Raw genomic sequence first — 19605 nt, 5'->3', positions numbered from 1 at the left:
GAAGAAAGTTTGAAAGACTTGGGTGAACAGAGACAACAGAACCAAGTGCTATGTCTGTGACAGTTTATTTTTGTCAGATCTGTTTGGCATTAAACACACAGACTTCTGAATGGATGTTGCAGAGGGAATTGAGACTTCATCCAAAGAGTCTGAATGTCGCAGAAACACTTGACTAGACAATATTCATAAACAGGCCAGAAAACTCTGAGATTATAACGACTCAGATAATACCAAGACTTATTTAACTTTATTGCCAAGACATACTCCCATAGAGCATTAAAACGAATTAATGATTGCATATGCCTGACATTTCTTTAACTGAATACAGTTAAAATAATAATTATCATGACTCTGTTTTAACCTAAAAGCCTAAAACTAATTCATCTTGGTATAACCATGGACTCAAAGCTTAAACTCAATAGCCACAAATCAGTAACAAAGTCTGCTTACCGTTTCCAACAGAACAATAATCATGCTCATGTTGCAGCAGAGGAAATCTCACTTTTCTTTCAAAAGAACTCCCCCGCAACTTCAAATCCAGGGCTCAAATGAAGATAAAGAAAACTGTACCAAACCAGTATTACTAGGAATGGTGTTCAAATGGGAACTGCCCATTGGTTCGACAGCCCATTGTTCCGACCATATTAAACTCATTGTTCCGAAGTCCGTTCCGAAATCATCATGATGCCCTGTGGTTAAGGTCTGGTTAGGTTTAGGCACAAAAACCACTTGGTTAGGGTCAGGAAAAGATCATGGTGTGGGTTAAAATGAAAAAGAAAGTGAGAAACACATAAGCTGTGAGCCTGCTCTGCCTCAAGCCGGTCGCAGCGCAACATGTGCCCGCCGCGAGCCGTTCAGCACCATGGACAGTAGGACTAATGGGATGTCGGACAAATGGGCTGTCGAACCAATGACATGGACCCGTTCAAATTGGATTAAGTTGGAGCACACCAACATTCAGTAACAATGCAGGAAGTAGTGTTCCCTTTCTGTTGTGAACCAGAAGGTAAGATTGTGTAGGTAAGGTCTGAGGAAGGGCATGGATTGCAACTTTCATGCATAAGACCAAACTTGGTGTCCTGTCACGGTCTTCTTAACAACATAAGTTAGTGTTCAAATTTCCCAGACCAGTTTTGATACTGGACCTCACAATTTTTGTCCAGTGGCACTACAGGAAGTAGCGTGCTTTTTATGTAGTAAAGCAGAAAATAAAATAATAAGAAGAAGAAGAAGAAGAAGAAGAAGAAGAAGAAGAAAAATAACAATAATGACCTATCCAGTGTGTCATATTATAGAGTTAAAGAACTAAAGCATGAGATTCCTTTAAGTATAATGCCAATAATTCCTTAATATCATTTATGGACACTAAGCAGCAACCTTGAAAAATTAAGCCAACAAGGAAGTAACAGCTGTTCTGCAGTCGGACATACACAAGAGACAATGACAGAAAAAGCTGAGAAGAGGAGTCAAAGTTTTACCATGGAGAAGAGAAGAAGAGCTATCTACAGTATAGGAGGCGTGATGTACAAGCAGGCAGTGAGTGGGGAAAAAATGATAGCCTCAACTCTCTCTTTTTTTTTTTTAAGCAAAAAAAAAACAAACCCTGCTTTCATCCCAACATTATCACAGTCATTTGTGTGATATATAAGCAAAATGAACTATCATGGCCTGTATCACTGCAGCATTGTCTGGAGGTTTGCCTTGTTTAGTGTTGAGGAGAAAGCTGCGTGGATAACGACTGATTTGAAGAGATGGAGATTATTGCAGAGAAATGTTCAGGACTGTATGATTGGAGTGAAAAAAATATGAATCAATTTTGTACAAGGTGTAATGACCACAGAAGTCAACAAAAAAATCTTACATGTAGGTCTAGGTTTGCTTGGAGCATTTGCAACTAATGGTATTGAGTAAGAGCTGGAGCAGAACTGAAACTAATGCAGTAAAACCAAGACTTAAAACATGAAACAGCATTAAGAGTAACAGGGGCCAGGTGTGAGTTCTCATTCATTTTCAGTCCAACTCTTCAAATACTACCACTTAGGGATGTAAGGATATGGAAAATTTGATATCTCGATTATAGTGATAGTGATATAGATAATATTGCGATATTTTTTTAAGCGCTGTAAAATGTCCAAAAAAATAGATACATTGAAATAACTTCACTAAATCTTTTAACTTCCTTATCATACTAAAATGTTAACAGCCAAAATGTTATATTAAAGTGAAACTTTCACATTAAAGGGGCAAGGGATTGGCACAAAATATGTATGTATAAATTAACAAAATATGTAAACACATTGCAGGAGCAAAGCTTAATTGTCTGGTGCATTTTAACAGTCAGCAAAATATGTCAACAAATTATATATTATTTATTTATTAGCATGAGAGGAAAAATATATATAAAACAAAACAATACAAGAGACATACAATATATAGAACAGATATCACAAATGTGCAGGAGAAACCAAAAAAACCCTAAGGGCAATGCTACTCTTCGCAGCAACTTTCTTTCTGCATGTTCTGCACACAGGATAGTTGTCCTCCACCAGCTGTCCCTCAGCATTCTTCAGAAACCCAAAGTACGCCCAGACCTCAGACTTTGTGCGTTTAGTTGGAGGGGAAAATGTCCTGAGTGCGGCTATCACCACCTTCTGCCATGTTTTCATTCTTTGTGTTTACACATGGTACGCATTCACACAGCGCCTGCAACACGAGACTTGAATGAGGCTGTTATTACATGTCCTGATAATCCACCGCAATAATGCAATTAATTTAAACATAAACGGTCATTCTTCCTGTGTAAAAATTAACCAAAATTTACCGTAATATCGGTAATCGTTACATCCCTGCTACCACTTTGACCAAAATGTCAAAACCTTGTGTGCTAGGTAGCCTTCTGCAACGGTTTTTGATGTTCACGGATGACGTGTCAGTTGACACTTGTTACATGTATTGTGCCTTCGTTTTTAGGTTTATTTCTTTAAGTTTAGGCAACAAAACCACATGGTTAGGTTTACGGGGGAAAAAAGTGTCTTGCATTAAAAATGTCATGTGACATACCTCACTAGTGTAGCATGCTATACATGCTAGCAGACTATGTTATTAAAACAACTCCACTGACCTCCATTGCTCCTGGGTGAAAGTTTGATGTTGTTTTTTTCCCCCTTTAAAAGGTTTTTTTGGGGGGGGAGTTTTTCCTTATCCGCTGTGAGGGTCCTAAGGACAGAGGGATGTCGTATGCTGTAAAGCCCTCTGAGGCAAATTGTGATTTGTGATTTTGGGCTTTATAAATAAAATTGATTGATTGATTGATTGATTGGTTTGACCCATCCACCATCCCTCCCGCCAACAGGCTGTCTTGATTCCGTATAGTACGGTATAGTTGCCAGCAGTGTCAGAAAAGGTCATTGCCCAGTGCGTATCATACTTCCATGAAGAATGCCTTTGTGCGTTGGATTCTGACGCCAACATCCACTGACAAAGAGACAGCACACATGTGTCTCTATGTGTCTGAAATAGCCATCGCCCAGTGCACATCATACCACCACTCATGTTGTGGGGTTTGTAATATTAAAATTTCTTTAAAACCATCCCATTCAAATTCTGTATGACATGCTATCCTTTTCACCAGGTCATTTGGGAACACATCAGAGCATCAACTTTGACAGTTTTATAAAAATAGGTCCTGCCACAGCAAGTTTTTATTTCGTTTGTTCTAAACAAAGGACTTATTGAATTAGAAATGCTCACAAGAAATCAGGGGCCTTCTAGGTCAGAGCACTTTGTGATGGGAAGTGTAAATACAGAGAAGCAAATCAAGTTAGGATGCACTCAGTGCTCATTTGCTGACAGCATGAAATAAAAGCAAGGTGCAATAAGATCTGTGCAAGGAGTTTGCTGAAGGTGAGCTGTGGGAGCACTGTAATGAGCGAAAGATCCACATGTGATTGACTAAGAGGCTGCTAATTTGATTTTAGCCCTCCTTGATGGGTAAGTCAGCACTCAGATGGGGGCAGGGGAGAAAAAAAATGAAAGTGGGAGGAAACCTGGGGTCACTTGCTTTCAAATCAGCTGCCACTTCAAAGGAGAGATGCGCAATGAGAGCCAGCGAGCCACCAACAAAAAGTTTGTTTCTCTGGGTTTTTTCCTCTGACTTCTCTTTGCAGAGCGTAATTAATTAAAGCACATCAGGCGAGCGCAGTGATGACAGGCAGTCTATCACGTCCTGTTTTTATTTGCAGGCTCGCACAATGCCAGCGAACGGCAGATGAAAGGTGGGACCATGCTGAGCAGGTTGCAGAAACAGGAGCCAGGTTTAATTTCTCACTTTTACCACGAGAGACCTGCAGAGAACAAACAAACCGTACCGTACCGACTGTAAAAATGTTATTTCAATTTCCAGAGAGGAACTTGTAATTTATGAGAACCTGTCACGGACAAATTTCAGCCTGCAAAAATATGAATCCATTTGTAATATTACGTGACACAGACAGCCCGATGACATGGCAGGTTTGGATGTTTCAAATGTCCAATCCACAATGTTGTATAAACATTTTAAAGCAGGGCCTGCTTATTTTTGTCACTTCCTTCATGCTTACTTGGTCATAAAAACATTCATTCATATATATTATCTTGATTATTAAACTAATGCTTCAACTTTCTGCTCAAATAAAATGCAATCTCTTCTACACATCTGATGGAGTTCAAGAGCAACTAATGGTGGTGTCAAATGTACAACGGAAAAAAGAACAGAGACTATGTTAAGCTTTCATGTTACACACAGCATCACATATACAAAGGAGACACTTTTCAACTTTGAACCTCCAATAGAAAACATCACTATGCTCCAAGCACAGATTATTTATGTGTATAAATTAAGGGTTCTGTTCTAAATAAAAACCCCAAGACTTCAGAACTGAGGAATAGTTTGGTTTGAGTCAACCTTTGCTCATGAAATATGCATCTATGCCTCATATACAGGACAAAACCAATTCCTTTGGTCAAAATGTTGATCTTAAACCAGCCTATGCGATTGGGAATGCCTACTTCAAACTGAAATATGCATATATTTTTGGTTCTTGAGGAATTTTGCATTGGGCCTCAATAATGATGACAAAAACACAGCATATTCTGCTCAGCAGTATTGGGCTCTGGAATTTTCGGCTGAGCTCTCTTAGGATCTGCCCTTGTATTGTTTTCCACAGTTCTCCCCCTCCCTCCTGTTCTGTGTTTTCCCCTGTCTGAGTGGCTGACGTGGCTCCTGATCATTTGCACCTGGCTCATCTCCACACCTGACAGTCATCACCTGATTACCACACCCTACTCTGCAGTATAAAGCCCAGCTCATCACTCCACTCTCTGCCAGATCGTTGTTTCACCTTCAGTGGTACTTCTTGGCCTACTTTAACCTAAGATTAAGATTTTGTTTGTTTGCCTAAAGATTCTCTGATTCCTTGTGGTTTTTGTTGGCTTAACCTGATCCTCCTGTTTTCCAGCCCGGCCACGCTTGACACCCTTAGCCAGCCAATTCCGGTCTGTCCCAGTCACTATCCACACGCCTGCCCCCACCCCAGTCCTCCCAGCACACTGACACTGTGGCCTCTGCCCAGTCAGGCAGGCAGGTCCACCTTGCAGCCCGTCCTGCGGAGGAAGAGCCCATGCAGCTGGGAAAAGCAGCGTTAACTCCAGAGGAGCACCTCCGCATGATGAGAACTGGTGGACCTGGACCTTTCTAATGTTCCACCTGAATATCTTGATCTACGCCAAGTATTTAGTAAGTCCTTGGACTTCCAATCACTGCCCCCTTCCATGGACTCAATAATATAACCATCAAAAACAAGTACCCTCTGCCCCTCATTGATTCAACTTTCGAGCCTCTGCAAGACTCCACCATCTTTTCCAAACTAGACCTCCGTAATGCATATCACTTGCTCCATGTGAAAGAAGAGGATGAATGGAAGACTGCATTTAACACACCTTTGGGACACTTTGAATACTTGGTCATGCCTTTTGGCCTTACTAACGCCCCTGCTGTCTTTCAGGCCCTGATAAATGATGTGCTCCAGGATTTCCTGAACAGATTTGTCTTTGTCTACTTAGATGACATACTCATCTTCTCCCGCTCTAGAGAAGAACACATCTCTCACTTCTGTCAAGTCCTCACCAGACTCCTGGAAAATAGGCTGTATGTAAAGGCTGAAAAGTGTAAATTCCACGTTAAATCTGTGTCTATTCTGGGTTACATCATTCAGAGCGGGATAGTCCTGGCAGATCTGGAGAAGTGGAGGAGTGGCTGATCCCTACGTTGAGGAAGGAGCTAGCCATGATACCATCCTACCTCCAGAGCGTGTCATTGCCCTGCTCACCTGGGGAATCGAGAAGGTGGTCAGTGATGCACTGCAACAGGAACCAGACCCAGGTAACAGTCCTGCTAACCATCTCTTTGTTCCTGTCTCTGCCCGCTCTCAGACGCTGCAGTGGGTGCACAGTTCCCGGTTTGCCTGTCATCCTGGCACCAGACCCACCATTGCCCTCCTCAAAAGGCATTTCTGGTGGACAGGGCTTAACAACAACGCTAGGGAGTTTGTTGCGGCCTGTAACACCTGTGCTCGAAATAAGGCTTCCCATCAGACCCCAGCTGGTCCACTCCTTGTCTGCCTATCCCCAGTAGGACATGGTCACACATCGCATTGGACTTTGTCACCAGATTACCAAAAGTAATTCTCACCATAGTTGACCGGTTTTCCAAGGCTGCTCATTTCATTGCTCTCCCCAAACTTCCTTCCTCTTTGGAGACTGCAGGCTTGCTGGTGGAACATGTGTGTAGGAATAATGGTATCCCCATGGACATTGTCTCTGATCGTGGCCCTCAGTTTATCTCTCAGGTTTGGAATGCCTTTTGCAAAGCCCTGGGAGCCACTGCCGGTCTCTCCTCTGATTTGCTCTTTCAGACTGGCCATTAGTTTGCGGGTGAAAGCCAGTGTCTGGAGGCAGCCCTCCATTGTGTTACAGATTCTGACCCAACCACCTGGAGCATCCACCTTGAGTCGAATACGCCCATAACAGTTTACCCAGTTCAGCCACTGGGGTATCCTCTTTTGAGGCCTCACTGGGCTACCAACCTCCCCTGTTTCCAGCCCAGGAACTACAACTGGCAGTCCCTCTGTGCAGGATCACATTCAGCGCTGCAGGCAGATTGGGCAGGAGACCCATCATGCTCTGACGTGCACCCAGGAGTCCGACCAGCGCTCCGCCGACCAACACCAGAGCCCAGCCCCTCCCTGTCAACCAGATCAGTCTGTCTGGCATTCCACTAAGAACATTTCCTTGCTTACTGAATTAAGCAAGCTCTCACCTAGATTCACTGGTCCATTTCCTATCCCAGTGTTCATTAACCCACTGTTAAACTGAACTTGCCTGATAATATGAAGATCCACCCAACTTTCCATGTGTCCCAGCTCAAACCCATTTCATCTAGCCTGTTGTGCCCTCCATCCAGACCCCCTCTTCCTACCCGCCTCATCAATGACCACCCCGCTTTCACTGTTCGGTGATTGGTGGATGTGAGGTGTAGAGGTTGTGGCCTGCAATATCTGGTTGACTGGGAGGGCTATGGCCCGGAGGAGCACTCCTGGGTGTCCTGCTCATTCATTCTGGTCCCTGATCTCATTAGTGACTTTCATGCTGCCAACCCTGACAGGCCTGGTGTGTCGTGTGAGGTTCCCGTTAGAGGGGGGTTACAGTTAGGATCTGCCCTTGTATTGTTTTCCACAGTTCTCCCCCTCCCTCCTGTTCTGTGTTTTCCCCTGTCTGAGTGGCTGACGTGGCTCCTGATCATTTGCACCTGGCTCATCTCCACACCTGACCGTCATCACCTGATTACCACACCCTACTCTGCAGTATAAAGCCCAGGGGCCTCATTTATAAAGCTTGCTTACGCACAAAACCGGGCTTGGAAGTGCGTACGCAACTTCTTACGCAAGAATTGGGATTTATAAAAAAAAGACTAGCGTAGGAATGTGCGTAACTTTAAGCAAACTACAGACCTTGCTTAAGCACATTTTGGAGACAATTGTGACAAGGTGAGAACGATTGGTTAATGGAAAGAGCGCATATAAATAGCCATTCAGTGGCAGCCGTGCGCAATAAGGCACAATGGATGTACTTGCACTTCTCGAAGACCATGCCAATGGACAGATCCGACTGGAGAGGGTATTCCGAGATCGGGAAGATTTCCTGGCTCATGATGATGACTGGCTAATAAGCCGTTTCAGACTACCTAGAGCCTTGCTCTTGGATCTGATTGCTGAATTGAGTCCAATTTTAGAGCGACCAACCCACCGGAACCGCGCCATACCGGCACACATTAAAGTGCTGACAGCGTTGGGTTTCTAGCAACGGGGCTCGTTCCAGAGGGAATTATCCGACAGGTATGCCTATTTCTTTTATTGTCTATTGATATAAATTCAATTTATAGATTTCTGTTCTATTCAGGAAATAGAAATTAATAATAAATCCTGTGCGAATAGGTCTGGGATATCACAGCCATCCCTCAGTGCTGCACTGCCAGCTGTTGCACTGTTGTTGAACAGGCCAACAGCAAAAGGCAATTTGCAGCAATGTCCGGTTTCCCTAATGTAATCGGCGCAATTGACTGCACCCACATTGCTATAAGAGCCCCCAGCGAGAACGAATTTGTATATGTGAACCGAAAAAATGTGCACACCATAAATGTACAAATAATTTGTGACCCCTCAATGGTGTTGACAAATTTAGTGGCACGGTGGCCTGGTTCAACACATGATTCATTCATTTTGGCGCTGTAGAACAGACTGCAGGCAGGTGCTGAGTCGTGATGGTTGGCTCCTCGGTAAGTATTACATTCTCACATAATGCAACTGTACTTGTTCTGTTGGGTAAATTCTTTTCTCTATTTGGCCCATTCTGTTGCTGCCACTGTCACTGAGTGGCGCTCGTGGAAGGTTTTTGTAATTCAAGTCTGCTTCTTAATTACTCTGGTTATACCTTGCAGGTGACAGCGGCTACCCACTGAGGCGGTGGCTCCTCACACCATTCCAAACCCCCATGAGTGCGGAGGAGCAGCGCTTCAACATAGCGCATGGCCGTGCGTTCCGTTGTGGAGCGCGCCATCGGCCTGCTAAAAAATAGATGGAGGTGCTTAGATGCCTCAGGTGGCAGGCTGCTCTACCACCCCAGAAAAGTGTGCAAAATTATAAGAGCGTGTGGAGTACTACACAATTTGGCACTGAGGGATGCAATCCCTCTCCCACCTGACCTCCCCCCCCCGCAGCCACCTCCCCGACATGAGGAACATCAGCATGGAGCAAGGCTACGTGAGGAAGTGATGCGGCGTGTGTAAAAAGGCAAGTGCACTTCACTTTTGTAACTGTTTTATTGCGTCAGTTGCAGATGAAATCAGTTCACACATATTCTGCATGACCATGCGTATTTGTGTTAGTTCATCCCTGACTTCACGGATGGCACTGATGGTTTCCCGCTGTGTTTCCAGGACGCGATCGGTGAGAACCCGGCCACCTCTGCGCACTCTGGATCCGCTGGGCGCGCTGGGTACAGACGGGTCCGTGCCAGACGTGCTGGGAATCTCCTCCACCACCTGTTCCTCCTCCTCCTCGCCCACTGCTACCACCTGTAACGTGACTGAGGACACAAGTCACATTTAGTGCCACATGTCTGTACAAACATTTGATTGAATAAACATATGAAATTGTAACCTACCACTCTCCTCTTGAGCAAAATCTGTGTCCCCCTCCCTCTCTGACACAACACCAGACATGCTGGCTGGTCCGAGAATGGAAGCCACTTTGGTGTAAAGTGGTGTAGGTTCTTCCATGGTACGGCCGCCACCTGTGTAAAAATACTTTTCTGCTCAGTCAAGAGTCACAAAGGGGTGGCGGCAACATCACAGAAAATGAACCTTGCAAGCATGATTAAGTAGTGTTACATTTTTCATTCATAAAACCACATTGCAGCTATTGGGTGTCGTTAGATTTAACATTTCGATGTAGCTATATTTAGGACTTATTCACAACATTTAATCTGAAATGTGACCAACAGTTTTCACTTTGAATATTTTGATTTAGCAGATTCCGATTTTTTTATTGCCTAGTTTACAAATGTAGACTACATGTGCAAGAGAACAAATTCCACATGCATTTATCAGATTTTGTTTAAAGATAAATGTGCCTAAATCCTTTGTGTTTTTACAATGCTGCTTCAGAACTTTCACCACATGTGCATGTTTCATGTGTTTTCTGGACCCACCTGTAGCTGCCACGCTCCGGCGGTGCAAAGCCACTTTTTTTTTTGCCTCCACCTTTAAATCCGACCACTTCTTTTTTATTTCGGCGACACTGCGCTCTGTGCCAGCCGCGCTTCCTGCCGTGGCCACAGCGTGCCATTCAGTGGCTTTTCGTTTGTTGGTAATGCCACTTGAATGGCCGCCAAATAAAGTTTCCCGTCTCGCTGACACCTCATCCACAAGCACCTCGATCTCTGTCTCAGAAAAGTTCCTCTTTCTTCTGGTTGCTGCCATGATTCAGTGTGAAATGCCGTGGATCCATCATGCCTATTTATATGCAAAACACATTCATGAGGTAATTTGCATGACCATACATGGTGAATTGTGGGTGTGGAGAGGGAGGGACATGAATCAAATCCTGCTGCGCAACTTTCCGGTTGGACTGTGATTTATAAAGGGAAAGTGCTTGCAGGTGTGCGTAGGCATGGTTTTATAAATCCGACTTTTTTTTTGCTTACGCACTTTTCAGCTTTTCAGCGTAGGTAAACTTTTAGTATGGATCCTACGCCAGGTTTTATAAATGAGGCCCCAGCTCATCACTCCACTCTCTGCCAGATTGTTGTTTCACCTTCAGTGGTACTACTTCAACCTAAGATTAAGATTTTGTTTGCTACTTTGCCTAAAGATTCTCTGATTCCTTGTGGTTTTTGTTGGCTTAACCTGATCCTCCTGTTTTCCAGCCCGGCCACGCTTGACGCCCTCAGCCAGCCACTTCAGCCCTCATTCTGGTCTGTCCCAGTCACTATCCACATGCCTGCCCCCCACGTGTCCATGTCCTATGTGAAACCAAGTGCACTCTGAGTTATTTTAACACTTTTCCTGCCACTGACAAGATTTTCAGTCATTTATGACACAATGCTTCCCCGCCATTGACGAGATATTCCATCAATCTGTGTTTTCACTGTTATAAGATAGGGGGTGCTGTTACACATCTTATGAAATAGAAAAGCACTGTCGTGTCCAAATACAAATTAAGAAGATCTGCTGGAACCTAGATGTTGTTGATGGAAATGTAGCAGCTTGTAAACTGAACGAAAATGCTGACGCCAGCAGAAAAGTTTACGGTAGAGCAAGCCATGGAGATGTTGATGGACTCAGACTCTGACAATTCCTGTTTTTAACAACATTCTGAATCCGATTTGGACAAAGAAGCAAATGAGTTTGGTGGGACAAAATGGGATCGCCATGATGGTGACAGTGACACACGAACAAGACGACCACAGAGGAGAGGGAGACAACAGAACACTGAACAATTATTATTATTATTATTATTATTATTATTATTATTATTATTATTATTATCATCATCATCATCATCATCTATACAATTCAAATTGACATAAGGAAATTAGAAAAAACAAAAAATGTAAATGTAAAATTGGCTTTGTACATTTTGCATAAATGTAGCTGGCCAATTAGGGTGTGCCTATCCAAATACATGTGGATCCAGCAGTGTATCAGGCACCACATCACAACTGCCCACCATCCTACACCCTCTTATGCAAGTGGCTTAGGTGTGAAAGAGCCCCCAGGTAGAGGGCCCCACCTGTGCTTATAGAAGTAGGGTTACCATATTTTTAATATTCGTTCACCATAGCCCCCCTACTTCTTTTTAACCCAGGCGGCTGCAGTGGAGAAGTAGGGGCCCCCAGCCAATCAAGAAGTTAGGCAACCAAACTGGGTGAAGCCATTGCCCAACCTTGCAGGGATTGAAAGCTGTTCAGTGGACAAACTGCTGTCGCTGAAGAGAAAAAGCCTTGTGTGCTGCCTTATATACTGTGGAGTTCGCACATTTTTGAATAGGCACATCCTGATTGGCCAGCTACATTTATGCAAATCTCAGTGGCTGAATGCATGCTTGTCACCCTTTTCTTCCTTCAACAACAAATGCATGTGGTTACGTTGATCCAACAAACCTCAATAATAAACATGGAGTTAAATGAATGCCTCTCTGCTATCTGTAGTAGAATTTATGACTGAGTTGTTTTACTGCATCAGTTTAGATTTTACAGGTGTACCTAATAAAGTGGATGTTGAGTTAAAGTTTTAAATTTGATCACTAGTGCAGCCAGTAAGGAAACGCCCCTCTTCCCTCATGTTATTTTCCAACTCAGCACTGTCCTCCAGCAGTTTCACAATTGTTGCAAGGATCCAAATATTATTTAAGCCTTGTGGTTCTTTTGGTCACTGTCCTGTCATGTTTGAATAGAGTAATTAAAAAACATCTAAAAATCTGACACTATATTTGAAAGACCAGAGTCCATCACTTCTGAGTGATTCTTGTGTTTATATTTTTATTTATGTGCCTTTTCTGTGTTCACCATTGTGTGGAAGCCTTTCACCGGCAAGTTGCAGTGTAATAGACACATGAAAGCTGATATGTGAAAGTCAGTGAAGCACAGCAAACCCCTTCTAAACAAGCATCAATAATAGACACTATCTCCTGGGCTAAACACTGTAGGAGGTACGTAGTCTAGTGAAACCAACCATCTGCGGCCTAAACAAAAATCCTCTGAAGCTCTCTACCCCCTCCCCTCCCCACCTCTGTCTCTCATCTCTCCAACCAGGCAGTCTCTCTCCCAAGACCCCAATACTTAAGGGACTTTGCAGCTATTTAATATTTAATGCCCTCTAAAGCCAAAAGAATGCTAATTTTTGCGGCCTGCTACCAATTTTCCTCCTTTTCACTCTCACCCCAAAATTACAAATCTGTTGTCTTCACAGCCCTATTTATCCGCAGTGTTACAGCTGGGGACAATTATGCACAGGAAGCTCGCAGGGGGACGTATTTTGGGAGCAGCCAGGAAGCAAGTGGCGGATCCATCCTTCAAGGAAGGCGAGGCATTATAGACTGCGGGGGGTGCACTCTGGCCACAGGGCCCTTCTGGGGTCTCTTCACTGAACCCCCATCAGTTCCTTGTCACCACCATGGCCTGTGAAGATTAGCCAAAACAAGACATGGAGGCGGATGGGGGACTTGGAGAAAGAGGGGGTGAAAGAAGGAGAGAAAATGAGAAGCAACACTGTCCTTTCTCTCTGTTTACCCTTTGTCCTCCCCTCCTACTGCACACAGCACTCCAGTGTTTCAGCATCCCAAGTCATCATGTTTCCGGACGAAAGAAAACGTCTTTGTTTCTCTCTGTTGAGCTCTCATCTTTGAAAGTTTTGTTTGTTGAAATTAGAACTGACCATTGAAACAGCATTTTACATTTTCTGCACAGCAGGCACAGGCAAACTAACAAGCACTCTTGTAGATTTGATAAAAATAAAAAAGGAAGACAATGGGCCTCATTCAACAACTTTTTTGATTACCTCCCTACAATCGGTTTTGTTAAAAACAAGAGGATACCCCCCCAAAAAACAAAAAACAAAAAACATCAGATTCACAAAATCTGAGCTGACCAATGATTTGTTTGTACTCGAGAAAATCTTGGTGAGAAAAAAAAAGAAGAAGAAAAAAAAGGATGTTAATTCCATCAATCTATCTCTATTCTGTATAGTGTGAATTGTTGAACATTAGGCTTATCAAGCTCAAGGGACAATTAATCAGGGCAACATGTCACAGTGTCAAGAAAAAAAAAAAAGAAATCAAAAGTGCTAGATGTGTGTGTCAACTCAAGTCACATGTCTTGGACTCAAGTCTGACTTAAGTCAAACTTGAAAATACTTGATACCTTCCCCCAGGCCCAAAGATTAAAAAGTGTGCCAGGAGTACCTACATTCACAGAATCAACTAACAGTAGTGGTTAATTCCCTGCAAGTTTACACTTAATTCCTCCAATCCACTTTGTTTAAACCAATCTGATAACATCCAGTGAAGTTGCAGAAGAGAACCTTGAAGAAATAACTTTATGTTATGCCAGCTTCATTAAAGTTGCGCATATAACTGTAAATCAGGGCTTATATTAACATGGTTAGCAAGCTAACGCTTAGCTATTTTTAGCTAAGCCAGCTTATTTTATAAAGCATTCATGATTTTTGTAAATGTATTACTCTGTTGTTAAAATGGCATTACATTAGGTGGACAGTGTATTATGACTTGTTCAGGGCTTTAAATTCAAAGTTTATAAATCTGCGACCTGACTTTGGAGATAATGACAGTCTTGAGACTTAAAGCAGATTTTTGCTTGTGTGTCGGCTCTACACAAAGCCTATGCCATAGCCCAGGTATGTGGCCTAGGCTGTTGTCAGCATTTATACTTATCAAGTGGCAGCCTCCGAGGCTGAGCCAGTGTGGGAGTGCCAAAACTTGCAGTTCCTTGAATGGTCATTTGAAGCTGGATCCAAAACACAGTAAATCCCCATAAACCTCCATGTTAAAATGTACAACTTTACAGCAGAAAAAATCATGTTTACTGCTCGGTGCAAAAAAAATGGTTTTGGTCTCTATAGCTAGTTTCAACATTCATGACAACTATATAATGAGTTTATTTTTATAGAACTCACCTGTTTACATATTATTAAGGCCCTAAGTTATGCATATTTAAGGGCGGGGCCTCTTGATTGACAGGCTGTCTGCAAGGCGTTGCTACCACTCGCTGCAGTCTATAAGTCAGATCCACCCCTCATTCCTCAAGGTCACATCTGGCACCAAAAAAACCCAAAATGACAACGGCATGACTGCCGAACTAAAGGCTCGTGGTCCACTAACCAATGGGTGATGTCACAGTAGCTACATACATTATTTATACTGTGTATGATACTTGTGCAGTGTATGTGTGTATGTGTCGTTCTGCAGCTACACCTCCAAAATACTCGTGGGAAGTGGAGTTTCTGTGAAGTGCTATTAAGTTTGATTGATTCAAAACACACCCAAAACACATATTAAAAGTGGCTTAATAGTACCAATTTCAAACAAGTACACAAACTGGCTGTATTATAACTTACAAACAAAACACTTGTGTTCTGCTGGACACATTTTCCCCACAAATAGAACATGCTAAAATTATTGGTACAAATTTGTAGTATTTTACATTGCATAAATTAGCCTAGCAGCTAGAACAGTTTCCCTCAACTCATATGAGGCCAGGATAAATCACAGACAGGATTCGAAATGCTATTTTGTGGGGGCTTTATTGTCTCCACAAATTATTGCGTCTTATCCGTGAAATAAAAGTAAATAAAAGCTTCATTTCCACTGAGGGAAATGGTTTTCAGCTTAAAAAAATAAACAGAAGGTCTGTGTTACTGCAACATGCGGTTACTATCTGGGGAATTGCACGTCAGGCTACGGCTTATAATACGGCATAAGGTACGCATCTATACAGACTCTAAACTGTAGTTACAGTGTCAGTCTGATGCAGAACTATAGATCACGCTTCACTTGTGACTTTCAAAACATTGACTTGGTCCCACCTCTGGAAAATAAAGATGAACTGGCTTATCAGTCACTACCAGGTAGTCACGTGAGAAAGAGAGAGAGAAAAAAAACAGATACTGCTGGGTCAGACAACAGCCTGAAGATAGTTTGAACATCACCAGAGTTGACATATTGTAGAGATGGTGTTGACCAGCTGGACTGGTCCAGGATTACCACATCCTCTATCTATTACCTGTTGTAAGCTGTTGGAATATGTTTTTTTCTTCTATTCAGTTTTGTATTATATTCTGAAATATAGTGAGATGTGTTTTATAAGCAACTTTATGGCTATAAATTTGTCCATATATTGTTTATGAACGGACAACATAGTATCTTCTAATTTTCATCTCATTATGGAAATACCAGGATATTAAGAAATCACACAAAAGCTGCTTGGACATGACAGCAGGGAATATAGTGAACATTACCAGCTGAACATCAGCATGTTCACATTGTCATTGTGAGCATATTAGCATTCTAACATTAGCATTCAGCTCAAAGTACCACTGTGCCCAAGTAGAACTGAGGAAACGTGTTGACAATATGTTTGATTTGTCCATTGGTTAGGTCAATTCCCCAACACGCCAAATCCTCTAGTGGGTATGCAAGTGAGAGGAATGAATAGACTGATTCTTCCTGTACCAGAGGATGCAGAGCTGACAGCACTAACAACATTTACAGAGGACACGAGTGATTAAACATATTGACTTTCTGCCTGTCTTCACCACAACTACCAAAAGGACAAAAACCTTTGAAACATAAAGCTCTAGATATCTTACAATTTTCTTTACAAGGAGGATGGTAGCTTTGAAAAGTTGCTAGCATGGCTGTAGCTCTTGTCCATGGTTACGAGGCCCAAGGACCTCAAGAATTCAGTGAAATACAATTTTTGACATTGTTAGAAACATGACATGTATGACATAGTTGAGATGCAAACATACATACAGAAGTGTGACCATGGAATTGGAACATTGAAAAGTAAGGGTGTAGAAAGGATGGATATATTCATGTATGTTTGCCTTCAACTCTGGCAGTGGGTTTGTTCCCTAACCCATGAAGATCAAGAATGTAACAAAATCTTTTGAAATGAAATCAACCCATTAACAAAATTTTAGCTTAGCTGGCTTCTTAAGTTTCTGCAATGACCACACCTGTTTCAATGGAGAAATATCCACAAAGAGTCTCGGGGCCATCATGTGAGCTTTGCAGCATTATGAAACTTGGATTATGGGTCTAATCGCTTAATTATCCATCTTAAGCCTTGAACAACAGGAGGAGTCAGGACTTTTGAACATATTGCAGCCATCATTTCCATCCATTACTGAAGTAGCTTTCATCTCCAGCAAGCAGTGGCAATGAATATTTCTGAGTCTGTGTCTATGTACATGTGTGCATCCAGGTGCATTGTGGAAAGGCTGACTGATAAACATCCTCTCAGGGGAAGCAGGTTGAGGTGGCATTTATCTAAGGGGACTCTTTTGTTCTTGAAATGTCCCCTGTGCTTTCAATAATTCAACAGGCAGCCTTTTCTTCTCCTTACTTCCGCTTGACATGATGCCAACATTCACCACCTCAGGGTTAAATAACTGCTCGCCTTCACACCGCCAGCAGAAGCAGACAGAAGAGTCCCACATCAATGGGGTGTTACTTACAAGGCTGTGTATTTATTACTGTATACACTGCACTACTTTTCACGTATGGTACTTCTGTATGGGATCATGAATGTGTCACAGTGTGTCCTTATAAACACTTTCCTTTAATGGCATTACAGATGGATTTCACAGGAAATGTGTTTTTGCTGGTCCTTATCCATAATGTGCCACAGAATGCCTTAGAGTTACATTTGGCTGTGAAGCCAAGAAGAGGAAAAAAATAAAATTTACTATGGTTTTGATATCTTTCCTATGTAATTTATCTGCTTACTTGCACTGTCTGTTTGAACAACCCACTGCATCACCCCAATCCCAAACGTATTACCCATAGGCATTGTAAACTTAACTTTGCAATTGAGTTGTGGAGAATCTAACTGAGCTAACGATGTGTAGCATGTCTGTATTGTTGAAAACATTTAACATTAAATTTTGATGTGCAGTGTTAATGTGGCAAGGTTGAAGGAGCTTTAAAATTTAGATAAAATGCTATAAAACCGACAGCGCCACCTAGGTTAAAAGAGCCTAGGACTCTGATTTTAAAAAGGCAACACAGGTTCTCATTTACAATCAGGGTTGAGCAGAGTTAAAAACCACAAATTGAAATCAAAGTTAAATACAAGATTTATTATAAAAAAGTGATAAAGTAAAATAAAAACCCGAGCCCAAAGTCTCTCCCGGCAGTCCAACCATCCTGTGTACTGCTCTCACTCTAACCCGAAGGTGGCAGACCCCAGACCTTGAAGGTGGTGACTGGCAATCAGTCACTCGTCGGTTGGAGACACATAGGAGACAGAGAAAATCCTGAGATAAGTAGGCTAGTCAACTAAAATTGTTCAACAATTAAAGAAGGGAAATCCTGATTGAAATGGTTTAAAATAGGCAGAAAGGGTACTTAGCTGCAAGAAGGTTGTATCGTGATTACACCCCTCTGCTTCTCCATGTGGCTTCCCCTCAACTGCAGCCGATGACTTCCCTTCGTCTACTGTCCACCCTCTGACCCGCGGTCCCATGGTCCACTACTGGATCTGTTGGGAGGTACACCAAAACACAGCCGCCAGTCTCCCACCAACACACCAGCACCAATATTCCTCCGACCCACACCTGCCTGGCCCCACAGCCGGCCTTCTGTGTCCGCCGCTCAACACGTGCAAACAAAACAACACTCACGTTTTGCCTGGGGAATAGTGTCCTGCTACTCACCCAGGCTGGAGTTGCAAGGCCAAACGGACACAGGCTGCGCTTCAGGCGTGTGGTTCTCTCCCTTCCACGCTGCTTTCCTGCTAAAGAATATCACCTGCGCTCGCCACCACCTGTGGCTCGTTGCGCTGATTGCTGCCAGGGCGAGTCCGTGTGCAGTTCAGTGTCAGTTTCAAAATGAAAACTCTGCATGCAGTTCAACATAAACTCTAACTGAAATAATCAAAATACTGCAAACAAGGTTACACAACATTTCATAAACATAATGAACACAGTAAAATAAACAAAGTGACACAACATGTAATATTCCATAAACATAACTAAAACACAAAACACACACACAACATGCAACATCCTATGAACTGACCCTGTCACATTAAGCCACTTAGGACTGGCTCAAACAAGTCACCAGAGATGACCCATTGGGTTTGATGAGATTTTAATATTCTGAAAGCCAAGCCTTTTTTAATTTGAAATCAGACAATAACCCACTGTCCAAAATCCTGCCCTGTAACAATAATGTTAAGCCTTTCATTCATATTTTCAAGGAGACATAGAGGGAGAGTTGCGCTGAGTAGGACGCTGACTGTGTTTGCTGCTAGTTTGTCATCATACCTTTACAAGCTTCAAAATTCTGCCTTCTACCTGTATTTCCTTATTCTTCTTATTTTCCGTGTTCAAGACATTTATGGGCATGTACCCCTGCTGCACTCAGGTGATAGTATACCTTTAAGAGCATTACGTATGTCATGTCAGTGACATAACAAACACAATTATTTTAACCAAGTAGCAACTACAGTGGATGTGCCATAACCTGCAGTTCCTCAAATGGCCCCTTAAGACAGGCTCACAGTTATTTACCAAAGACTCCCATGATGAAATGCCCAACTTTACAGCATTTGACCCATCCCTTGAGGGAGCGGTGAGCAGCAGCAGTGCCGCGCTCGGGAATCATGTGGTGATCGAACCCCCCAATTCCAACCCCTAATGTTGAGTGCCAAGCAGGTTGGCAGTGGGTCCCATTTTTATAGTCTTTGGTATGGTATAAAGGCATGTCT

The sequence above is a fragment of the Epinephelus fuscoguttatus genome, linkage group LG13, assembly GCF_011397635.1.
Source record: "Epinephelus fuscoguttatus linkage group LG13, E.fuscoguttatus.final_Chr_v1".
Classification (NCBI taxonomy): domain Eukaryota; kingdom Metazoa; phylum Chordata; class Actinopteri; order Perciformes; family Serranidae; genus Epinephelus; species Epinephelus fuscoguttatus.
The sequence above is the reverse complement of the archived record's forward strand: the minus strand, read 5'-3'. Positions refer to the sequence as shown.